The following is an 11,302-nucleotide window of genomic DNA, read 5'->3' as shown; positions in this document are numbered from 1 at the left end:
TAGGCCGCTGGTGTGCACTGACTGCCAGACGAGGCAAGTGCATGCCTGCAGAAAACCCCTTCCAGCTTCAAGAGCGTCAGAGCTCAGGGAGGAAGGGCTGTGAGCCAGGAGCACTGACGCTCTCCCAGCTGCCTGGAGCTACCAAGGGCGACACAGGCGTGAGGGGCTCATGCCCAATCTTAGATCCCGTGCATCTCCCATGCTAAGGGCTGCTCCTGTGCAGTGTGGACAGGAAGGCTTCTCTGCCCACCTCAGGCCTCAGCCTTAGATCTTCAGTCATCTCTGCCTCTTGGGCACCCAGGACCTGCCCTGTCTGGGCTGGCAGAGGAGCTTGTCTGGCCTCTTGGTCACAGTGCAAGAGAGCCCAGCCGGCACCACAGCTCAATAGGCTAATCCTCCGCCTAGCGGCGCCGGCACACCGGGTTCTAGTCCCAGTCGGGGCGCCGGATTCTGTCCCGGTTGCCCCTCTTCCAGGCCAGCTCTCTGCTGTGGCCCGGAAGTGCAGTGGAGGATGGCCCAGGTCCTTGGGCCCTGCACCCCACAGGAGACCAGGATAAGCACCTGGCTCCTGCCTTTGGATCAGCGCGGTGAGCCGGCCACAGCGCACCGGCCGCAGCGGCCATTGGAGGGTGAACCAACAGCAAAGGAAGACCTTTTTCTCCATCTCTCTCATTGTCCACTCTGCCTGTAAAAAGAGAGAGAGAGAGAGAGAGAGAGAGCGAGCCCAGGGCAGGGGAGTGATGCACACCCCACACCCACGCGTGCACCTGCTGCACACACACACACATGCTGCCTGGGCCAGGTGCGCTGGGACGGACACTAGCACACGGGTTGTATGTTCAGGGCTGCACTTAGGATAGTGTGTGAGAGATAGAGAGGAAGGAGGGGAAACCGGGCAGAGGTCAGGCCGTGGTGCAGTCCTGAGCCACAGCTTTGGCCTCTGGTGATGAACCACGCTGGAGTGAAGGGCCAGGCCTTTCTACCATCCTATTGGTCAGCCCTCGGAGGTGCGCCACCCAGAAGAGGGGTGGGACTCCTCCGGGGCCAGGTGGCTTTCTTGAGAGGGGGCAAACTCCCAAGAGGGAAGGCCCCGGAGGCTGGTTGCTGCCAGCTCCTGCCAGCACCACAGGGCGGTCCATCCTTCCGGAAGGGGTCCTAGAAGCACGTCACCGCATCCCCGCACCCGCCCACCGCAGCAGGCATGCTGTGTCCACCCAGATCCCCTCTGCATTCACCTCTGCCCACGGAAGGCCGCTTCCTGGGGACTCGGGGGCTCCTGGCCAGCAAAGCCAAATCAGCTGAAAGTGCCGAGAGCCTGTGCGGCCGCCAGCCGATGACCAGCCAATGACGAGCGCCCGTAGGCGGGTCGATACCCCAGATGTCTTGCCCTGGGGTGGAAGGACACCAGTTGGGATCCACAGTGGCTCCCAGGGGACTTGAACTTCAGTTGCCCAGAAGAACGAGAGGTAAGCAGAGGCGGGCTGGCAGCATCCTGCCTGACAGCACGGCCCTTGACAGCTGCCTTCCTCTCCCTGTCTTTTTCCGGTGCGCCTACTGCACCTATTGGTTGTCTCCCAATCACCACCTGCCATTGAGTCCTTGTTTTGGCGTTGGTTCCCGGGGGACCCCAAACCTAAGCACATACGTGCACACTCACATGCACATGCTTCTGGGCATATATTTGCATATGCATGCACTTGCACACAGACACACACACACACACAGAGGCTGGTGTGTGACATGCACAACCTCATGCACAGTCACACCCATGTGTGCATAAAAACTTCATGCACAGGGGGTCGTGTAGGGGTAAAACTGCCACCTGTGGCGCCAGCATCCCATATGGACACGGGTTCAAGTCCTGGCTGCTCCCCTTCCAAGCCAGCTCCCTGCTAATAGCCTGGGAAAGCAGTGGAAGGTGGCCCAAGTCCTTGGGCCCCTGCACCCCTCTTCCTTCCATATGGGAGACCCAGAAGAAGCTCTTGGCTCCTGGCTTTGGATTGACCCAGCTCTGCTGTTGCAGCCATTTGGGGAGTGAACCAGTGAATGGAAGATCTCTTCCTCTGTCTCTGCCTCTCTCTCTCTCTCTCTCTCTCTCTCTCTCTGCAACTCTGCCTTTCTTTCAAATAAATAAATCTTTATTTTTTAAAGATTTGTTTATTTATTTGAAAGTCAGAGTTACACAGAGAAGGAGAGAAAGAGAGAGAGAGAGGTCTTCCATCTGCTGGTTCACTCCCCAGTTGGCCACAATGGCAGGAGCTGCGCTGATCAGAAGCCAGGAGCCAGGAGCTTCTTCTGGGTCTCCCACGCAGGTGCAGGAGCCCAAGGAGTTGGGCCATCTTCCACTGCTTTCCCAGGCCATAGCAGAGAGCTGGATCAGAAGTGGAGCAGCTGGGACTCGAACAGGCACTCATATGGGATGCCGGCGCTGCAGGCGGTAATTTTACCCACTACGCCACAGTGCTGACCCCATCAAATAAATAAATCTTTAAAACAAAGAAACAAGACCTGCATGCACACTCACATGTGCAGCCACCACGTGGCACATGCTCTCTCAAGTGGGGAGGGAGACGGGATGACTGAGGAGCCCGTCTGGTCCCCCCAGCCCCACGCCTCGCCCCCTCCCCAGGCTGCCTTTTGGCCCTGCTTGGGCCGGGCAAGCTGCCTCCCAGCCTGGATGATTCCCAACCCCTGCCCAGCACTCTGGAATATTCTCTCAGGCCTCAAGAAGGGGAAAGAAAAACCTAATGATTTCCTCATTTCAGCTCTGGTCTACCCTCATCGATGAAGCAGCAGGCTCTGCAGGAGACAGCGGCATCAGGCACAGAGCCCCGGGGGCCCTGCCGCCACCACAGCCCCCTGGCAAGGGCCCAACTTGTCCTCAGCAGTTCTTGGTACCCAAGGGCAGCACCAGCGCATCCTGCTGAGGCCTGCCTCGGGTGCGCCTGGGGCACTCTTTGCCTCCTGCTCCCTCCCTGCCTCTACCTCCCCCTCCTGCCAGAGGCTCCTGGGAGGGCCTGGGGGCTTCAGTTCCTCCCCTTCAGGCTGAAACCTCAGGCTGGGAGCAGGCAGGGCCCCCTGGGTAAAGGTGCCGTGATGAGCTGCAGTGCCAGCACATCTGTGCAAATATTACCAATTATTTTCCTCCCCATAAACACCCAGCAGGAAGGCAGGGAAGCAACCAACCCCAACTGTTTAAAATAGAAACTGTGGTTGCTGCGTGGTGAGGTCGGGACGGCGGGCAGAGCAGGACCCTGCAGGAGAATCCAGGGGCTGCCCCCAAGTTGCACCTGCTACTGCCGCCCCCACCCTCCCACTCCAGGGGCCAGGCAGGAAATAACGGAGAAGGCCCTCACCTCGGGGTTAGGGAATGGAAGCAGGGTGCCAAACAGAGCTCTGTACTGGACAGAGAGGGCTGAGGGAGCTGAGGCCACCTGGGCTGTGGTCCATGGCAGCATTAGGGCACGCTCTACCCGGGCCACCGCTGGTGCATGGAGAGGGGTGAGCAGAGGAAGCCCCCCAGGAAAGAGGGGAACCCTCTGGGTGACAGGCCAGGGAAGGACTCAAGAGGTCAGGCCAAGTGGGGACAGCGGTGGAATGACTGGAGACCCACCCCCAGGGAACTGGCAGGCTTCTCTGTCTCTCTCTCCATAAACAGGCTGATACAAGATAGGCTATCAAAATGATGAAACTTTGGTGCTAGTTAACAAATTAGCAGTGCCTCCCCTAGGACCAGCAGCCACCCCATCCTCCCCAGGAACTAAAGGGTTAACAGCTGGCCAAGCAGCCCCCTCTCCCAAATACATCAGACCCTTCCTGGGCGGCTGCAATGGTCAAACATCTACAGTGTCACCCTCCTCCCCAAGGGAACCCCCACCCCCACCACAGGCTCCATCTCTTGCTTTCCGGGGACCTCTCCACACTGAGACGGCTGGGGTCCAGGGTGGTGCCCGGGCAGGGGGCCCTGTGATCCAGTCCTGGAGGGTGGGTTCTGGAATGTGGCACCAGGAGGAAGATGGAGGACCAGCTAGTGAGTCCCTCCTACTACAGACCAGACAAGGGCAGCCCAGGGAGCGGAGCGGTCGCCCAGGGTCGCCCAGGGTCGCCCAAGGTCACACAGTGAGTTCTGAGCCATGTTGGGGCCTTGCCTCCAGATGCTGTCTCAGCTCAGCTGACCACCCTGTGCACAGGATTGCAAACATAGAAACCCCAGGGACGGGGCAGGCCTTTGTCTCCTGACCCCAGCTTCCTGCTAATGCACACCTGGGAGGCAGCAGGTGATGGCTCAAGTACTTGGGTCCCTGTCACTGCCATGGGAGACCCAGACTGAGTTTCAGGCACCTGGCTTCAGTCTGGCCTAGCCCCAGCTGTTGCAGGCATTTGTGAAATGAACCAGCAGACGGAAGCATTCTCTCTCTTTCCCTTCCTCTCAAATAAATCAGTAAAAATTAAAAGAAAAGAAAGCCCAGGGATCACCGTGCCTGCGGCCTGGTTCAGAGGTTTTCCTGGCCAGCCCTCCCCCTGGGTGACACTCAGCCCTTCTATTTTTAGTAGCCTGGCAGAGGTAAGGCGAGAGGGCAACAGCCCTGCTCTGCCTGCCCGGGCTCTCAGGGCAGCCCCTGGGGGCTCTCACGGCGGCTCTGGGGAGGCTCAGATGTTCTGGACAAAAACAGAAGGTGCTGGCACTGCCCTGTGCTCCAGCGCACAGCACTGGGCTGCGCTCCCATCTCTCCCTCCAAAGAACCAAGCAGGCGTCAAAGCCAGTCCTGGCTCCCTGAGGAGAGCGTGACAAAGAAACTCCCAGAAGGCAGGGACCCCCAGAGGCAGCCAGGAAGGGGACACGGGGACAGCTGGCCTGTTTGCCCAGGAGGCAGGGCAGAGGCGAGGTGGCAGCCCCGGGCAGGCTGTGGTGACAGAGCAACACTAAGGACCGTCACCCCAGCTCTCTGCCACAGAGGCAGGTGCTTCTGCACCCAGTCTACAGGCAGGGAGACCACGGCCGGAAAGCCCTGCCTCCATGTCCCACAGTTCAGCACGGCCTCTGAGCCTGCTGGGCCCCGTCCTCACCCACTGCCTACATCTCGTCCATGGCAACTCCCAGTCACTCTGTGCTATCTCCCCTTCCAGTCTGCCTAGAACACAGCCCCTCAAAGCCGCTGGGAGCCACAGATAACTCAGTGCCTGGGTGCACTGACACCATGGAGCCAGACAGCCCAGTTCAGGTCCTGACGCCGGCTTCTGTGACCCTTTGGGCAAGCCCCCTGGTATGTTCCCACCTGGAAAATGGGCATGCTGGTGGGACCCACGGCTCAAGTGACTGTGTTCACTGGTGTTGTTCCAGCAGCTGCCTCGAGTGTGCACTAAGTGCCAGATGGAATTTCTTAAAAATTACCTCCGGGGGGGGAGGGGCGGCACTGTGGCGCAATGGGTTAAAGCCATGCGGACACCAGTTCAAGTCCCAGCTGCTCCACTTCCAATCCAGCTCCCTGCAAATGTGCCTGGGAAAGCAGTGGAAGATGACCCAAGTCCTCGAGGCCCTGCACCCATGTGGGAGACCTGGATGAAGCTCCTGGCTTTGGATTGGCCCAGCTCCTGCCGTTGAAGCCATTTGGGGAGTGAACAAGCAGAAGGAAGACATATCTCTTTTTCTACCTCTCTCTCTCTCGACCTCTCTCTGTAGCTCTTTCAAATAAATAAAATAAATCTTTAAAAAACAATTACCTCCAGGAGCAGGCGTTTGGTCCAGAGGTTGAGCCATCTTTGCCCAACATCTGCAGCGCCTGGGTTCAAGTCTCAGCTCCACCCCCGATTGCAGCTTCCTGCTGACGTGCACCGTAGGAGGCAGCGAGTGTGGCTCAAGTGCTTGGGGCCTTGGTACCCACATGGGAGACCTGATCGCATTCTGCGTTCCTGGCTTCCACCTGGCCCAAACCCAGCTGTTGAGGGCATTTGGGGACAGATCTCTGTCTGTCTCTCTCTTCCTCTCAAATAAAATAAATAAATAAATGTTGGGGCCGGCGCTGAGGCATAGTAAGCTAAGCCTCTGCCTGTGGTACAGGCATCCCATATGGGTGCCGGTTCATATCCCAGCTGCTCCTCTTCAGATCCAGCTCTGTGCTAATGGCCTGGGCAAGCAGTAGAGCATGGTCCGAGTGTTTGGGCCCCTGCACCCATGTGGGAGACCCAGATGAAGCTCCTGGCTTCAGATCGGCCCAGCTCCAGCTGTTGCAGCCATTTGGGGAGTGAACCAGTGGACAGAAGACCTTTTTCTCTCCCTCTCTCTGTAACTCTACCTCTCAAATAAATAATTTTTTAAATGAATAAATAAATGTTTAGAAATTATCTCCAGTTGACCGCTGCCGTGCAGGGTCCCCCCCCTCCCCCCGCCCCTGCCATCCACAGCCAGAGAGATCAAAGGCAGAGTCCTTGGGGTCCCCAGGAAGACCTCACAGCTCCCTGCCTCGGCTCTGGCTGTGCCCGGTGCCTGCAATGTCCTTATCTCCACTCCCCGAGCTTCCCCCAAACTGATTTAAAACGTCTCCCAAGACCCAGTTGAAGGAATTCTCTTCCTCTCTGGGCACTTCCTGTCAGCTGCCCCCACGCCAGCGCCAAGGAGAGCCAGCCACCCCCTCGCAGAGCCACAGCCAGGCCTGTTCGAGTGGACAGGGCAGCATGCACTTCTGCTCCTCCGAGGGCAGGGCTCTGGGCTGCACTGGGCAGCGCTGGTCCCGCAGGCGCGGAGCCTTCCCGCAGCCGGGCGCTGCCCGCCAGTATCACCGGGAAAGGAGCGAACGGCACCGCGGACCGCGGACGGTCAGGGCCAAGGCTCCCGCGCGTCCGCCGAGCTAGCTCCCGCAGGCGGGAAAGCTGCCCACTTCTCGGGGAAGCGGGGAGCAGGGAGGGAGTCCCCAGGTGGGCGGGGCTCCTCAGTTCCGAGGAAGATGAAAGGGGCCAGAGCTGGCTGAGCGGCCCCGGTGTCGGCGGGGGACGGAGGGCAGAGCTTGCCCGCGCGGCTCCGCCTTTCATCTGGGACGCCAGCGAGTCCGTCCCGCCGAGACTGCGAGGGTGCGCCGCGGGAACGCACACCGAGGAGAACAAAGGAACCAGGACGGCTGCTAGCGCCCCTTCTCCGGAGGAGGGCGGCGCGGCTGAATCGGGTCATTTCCCTCCGCTCCGACTCAGCCCCACCAGCCGCCGCCGCCAACCCGCACCCTCCCAAAGGAGCCTCTGGGTGTGCGGGCCACTGACCTGTCCCCAGCGGCCTGTGAAGGCCAAGGCCCCAGGGAGGAGCACTGCCCCCCCAACCCCCCCCCCCCCGCCTTCCCACCCCTAATCAAATTCTGGGATTTCCCTGACTCTATGAGGGTCCTTCAGAAAGTCCAAGGGAGGTGGGATTAAAATGGGACCGGCATTGCTCCGTGGGCTCGGCCTCTGCCTGAGCCGCCAGCGGCACCCCATAGGAGCAGCGATTCGAGTCACCCCAAGGGCCCTGCTTCTGACCCAGCTCCCTGCTAATGGCCTGGGGAGGCAGCAGAAGATGGCCCAAGTGCTTGGGCCCTTGCACTCACTTGGGATACCCAGGTTGAAATCCAGGATCCTGGCTTTAGTCTGGCCCAGCGGCGACTGTTGTGGCCATCTGAGGAGTGAACCAGTAGACAGAAGATCTTTCTCTGTATTTATTTATTATTTAGGTACATAAAGTAAATCTTTAAAAAAAAAAAAAAAAACGGGGGGGGTGGTGGCACTGTGGAGCAGCAGGTTAATGCCCTGACCTGAAGCACCAGCATCCCATATGGGCACCAGTTCTAGTCCCAGCTGCACCTCTTCAGATCCAGCTCTCTGCTATGGCCTGGGAAAGCAGTGGAAGGTGGCCCAAGTCCTTCAGCCCCTGCACCTGCGTGGGAGACCCAGAGGAAGCTGATGGCTCCTGGCTTCGGATTGGCACAGCTCCGGCCATTGCTCCAATTTGGGGAGTAAACCATCGGATGGAAGACCTCTCTCTCTCTCTGCCTCTCCTTCTCTCTCTGTGTAACTCCAACTTTCAAATAAATAAATAAATCTTTTTTTTTTTTAATTAGTACATAAGGTCTAGCTCTAGAACAATTATAATGTAAGGGGCTGGCGCTGTGGCTCACTTGGTTAAGCATCCACATCCCATGTGAGCACTGGTTTGAGTCCCGGCTGCTCCACTTCCGATCCAGCTCCCTGATGACAGCCTAGGAAAGCAGCAGAGAATGGCCCGAGTGCTTGGGCCCCTGCGCCCACATGGGAGACCCAGAGGAAGCTCCTGGCTCCTGGCTTTGGATCAGCCCAGCTCTGGCTATTTCAGCAACCTAGTGAGTGAACCAGTGGATGAAAAATCTCTTTCTCTCTCTGCCTCTCTCTCTCTCTCTCTCTCTGTAATTCTGCCTCTCAAGTAACTAGATAAGTAGCAAAATTATATGTAAGCTGCTAATGTAATTTTTCAGTATCTTCATTAAAAGATAAGAGGGTTGGCCCTGTGGTGCAGCAGATGAAGCCACGATTTGCAGTGGCAGCATGCCGGATCGGAGTCGCGATTCAAGTCCTGTGTGCTCTGCCTCCGACCCAGCTTCTGTCTACTGTGCCTGGGGAGGCAGTGGACGATGGCCTGAGTCTGGGTTGAAAAACTCCAGAATAGGGGTGGACACTCTGCAGTGTGTTAAGCTGCGCCTCAGGACACCCACGTCCCATTTTGGAGTGCCTGGTTCAAGCCCTGGCTGCTTCATGCTTCCAACCCCGCTTCCTGCAAGTGCACCTGGGAGGCAGCAGATGAAGACCCTGCCACCCGAATGGGAGGCCGGGATCCTGCCCCTGGCTCCTGGCTCCTGGCTTCAGCCTGGTCCAGGTCCAGCTATTGCAGATATCTGGGCAGTGAACTAACTGAGAAAGACTTCTCTCTCTCTCTCTCTGACTCTGTCTCTCTCACTCTGCCTTTCAAGAAAATAAGTTTTTTAATGCTGAGAACAAGTGGAAGCAGGTAGTTGATTCTTGGGAAACAGGAGTGAGGTGGACGGAAGGTAAGGCCAGAGCAGATGATGGGCCCCACTTGGGTCACTTCCTGTAGACCCCTGTAGACTGCAGGTTACAAAGCCAGGTTACAGTGGCTTTGTAACCTAGAGTGGCCTCTAGGGCTCTGGGCCTGCCATGAGGTTGGGTATAAAATTTTGTGTAGTGTGTGCAGTTTTCGGAGCCACAATCCTCAGCTGCCGTCCAACTCTCAGAGGGGTCAATGTCCCTTTTATATAAATTTTTTATGTTGGCTGGTGCCGTGGCTCAATAAGCTAATCCTCCACCTTGCGGCGCCGGCACCCCGGGTTCTAGTCCCAGTCAGGGCGCCGGATTCTGTCCCGGTTGCCCCTCTTCCAGGCCAGCTCTCTGCTGTGGCCCGAGAGTGCAGTGGAGGATGGCCCAGGTCCTTGGGTCCTGCACACACATGGGAGACCAGGAGAAGCACCTGGCTCCTGGCTTCGGATCAGCGTGGTACACTGGCCGCAGCGACCATTGGAGGGTGAACCAATGGCAAAGGAAGACCTTTCTCTCTGTCTCTCTCTCTCTCACTGTCCACTCTGCCTGTCAAAAATAAAAAAATAGGCCGGCGCCGCGGCTCACTAGGCTAATCCTCCTCCTAGCGGTGCCGGCACACCGGGTTCTAGTCCCGGTCGGGGCACCGGATTCTGTCCCGGTTGCCCCTCTTCCAAGCCAGCCCTCTGCTGTGGCCAGGGAGTGCAGTGGAGGATGGCCCAGGTGCTTGGGCCCTGCACCCCATGGGAGACCAGGAAAAGCACCTGGCTCCTGGCTCCTGCCATCGGATCAGCGCGGTGCGCCGGCCGCAGCGCGCCGGCCGCGGCGGCCATTGGAGGGTGAACCAACGGCAAAGGAAGACCTTTCTCTCTGTCTCTCTCTCTCACTGTCCACTCTGCCTGTCAAGAAAAAATAAAAAAAAAATAAAAATAAAATAAAATAAAATAAATAAATAAATAAAATAAAATAAAATTTTTATGGTATTTTTTTTTGACAGGCAGAGTTAGACAGTGAGAGAGAGACAGACAGAGAGAAAGGTCTTCCTTCCATTGGTTCACCCCCCAAATGGCTGCTACAGCCGGAGCGCTGTGCCAATCCGAAACCAGGAGCCAGGTGCTTCCTCATGGTCTCCCATGGGGGTTTAGGGCCCAAGCACTTGGCCATCCTCCACTGCACTCCTGGGCCACAGCAGAGAGCTGGACAGGAAGAGGAGCGACCGGGACAGAATCCGGCACCCCAACCGGGACTAGAACCCGGGGTGCCGGTGCTGCAGGCAGTGGATTAGCCTACTGAGCCACGGCGCCAGCCTATGTTATTTATTTTTAAAGGCAGAGAGTGACTGACACAAAGAGATAGATAGTGAGAGATCTTCTATAAGACTTCTTCCATCTATGGTTCACTCCCCAAATGCCTACTGTGAACAGGGCAGGCCATATTGAAGGTAGGAGCCCAGAACTCAATTTGGGTCTCCTGTGTGGGTAGCAGGGACCCAAGTACTTGAGCTCTCACGTGCTGCCTCCAAGGGTGCCCGTTAGCGGGAAGCTGGACTGGGGAGCAGAGCCAGGGCTTGAATCCAGGCCCTCGAAGAGCTCACGAAGGGCGCTGTTAATTAAGCTGGTTATTATTGCTCCCTCCCAGGCTCCTTTCCACTCCCCAGCACAAGGTTGTTCCCAGGTCACGTGTGCATCCCATGTCAGAGTGCCTGGTTCCAGTCCCAGCTAGTCCACTTCTTGTCCAATTTCTGGCTAATGAGCCTAGGAGGCAGCAGGCAATGGCCCAGGTATTGTTGAGAGGCATTGGAGAGTAAACCATTTCTCTCTCTCTCTCTCTCATTCTGCCTTTCAAATAAATAAATAAAACTTTTAAAAATTTTTACTTCCATAGACACCATAGATCAATGATCAGAATTGGGGGGGGGGTGGCGTAGCAGGCAAAGCTGCCCCCTGCAGTGTTGGCATCCCATATGGGCACCAGTTAGAGTCCCGGCTGCTCCTCTTCCAATCCAGCTCTCTGCTATGGCCTGGGAAAGCAGCAGAAGATGGCCTAAGTGCTTGGGCCCCTGTACCCACGTGGGAGACCCAAAAGAAGTTCTTGGCTCCCGGCTTCAGATTGGCGCAGCTCTGGCCATTGCGGCCATTTGGGGAATGAACCAGCAGATGGAAGACCTCTCTTTCTCTCTCTCTCTCTCTCTCTCTCTCTCTCACTCTCTCTCTTTGTTTCTCTGTAACTTTGCCTTTCAAATAAATAAATTTTTAAAAAG

The sequence above is a fragment of the Oryctolagus cuniculus genome, chromosome 20 (assembly GCF_051225735.1).
Source record: "Oryctolagus cuniculus isolate XC-2025 breed Fujian yellow rabbit chromosome 20, ASM5122573v1, whole genome shotgun sequence".
Classification (NCBI taxonomy): Eukaryota; Metazoa; Chordata; class Mammalia; order Lagomorpha; family Leporidae; genus Oryctolagus; species Oryctolagus cuniculus.
Note: the sequence above shows the minus strand (reverse complement) of the source record.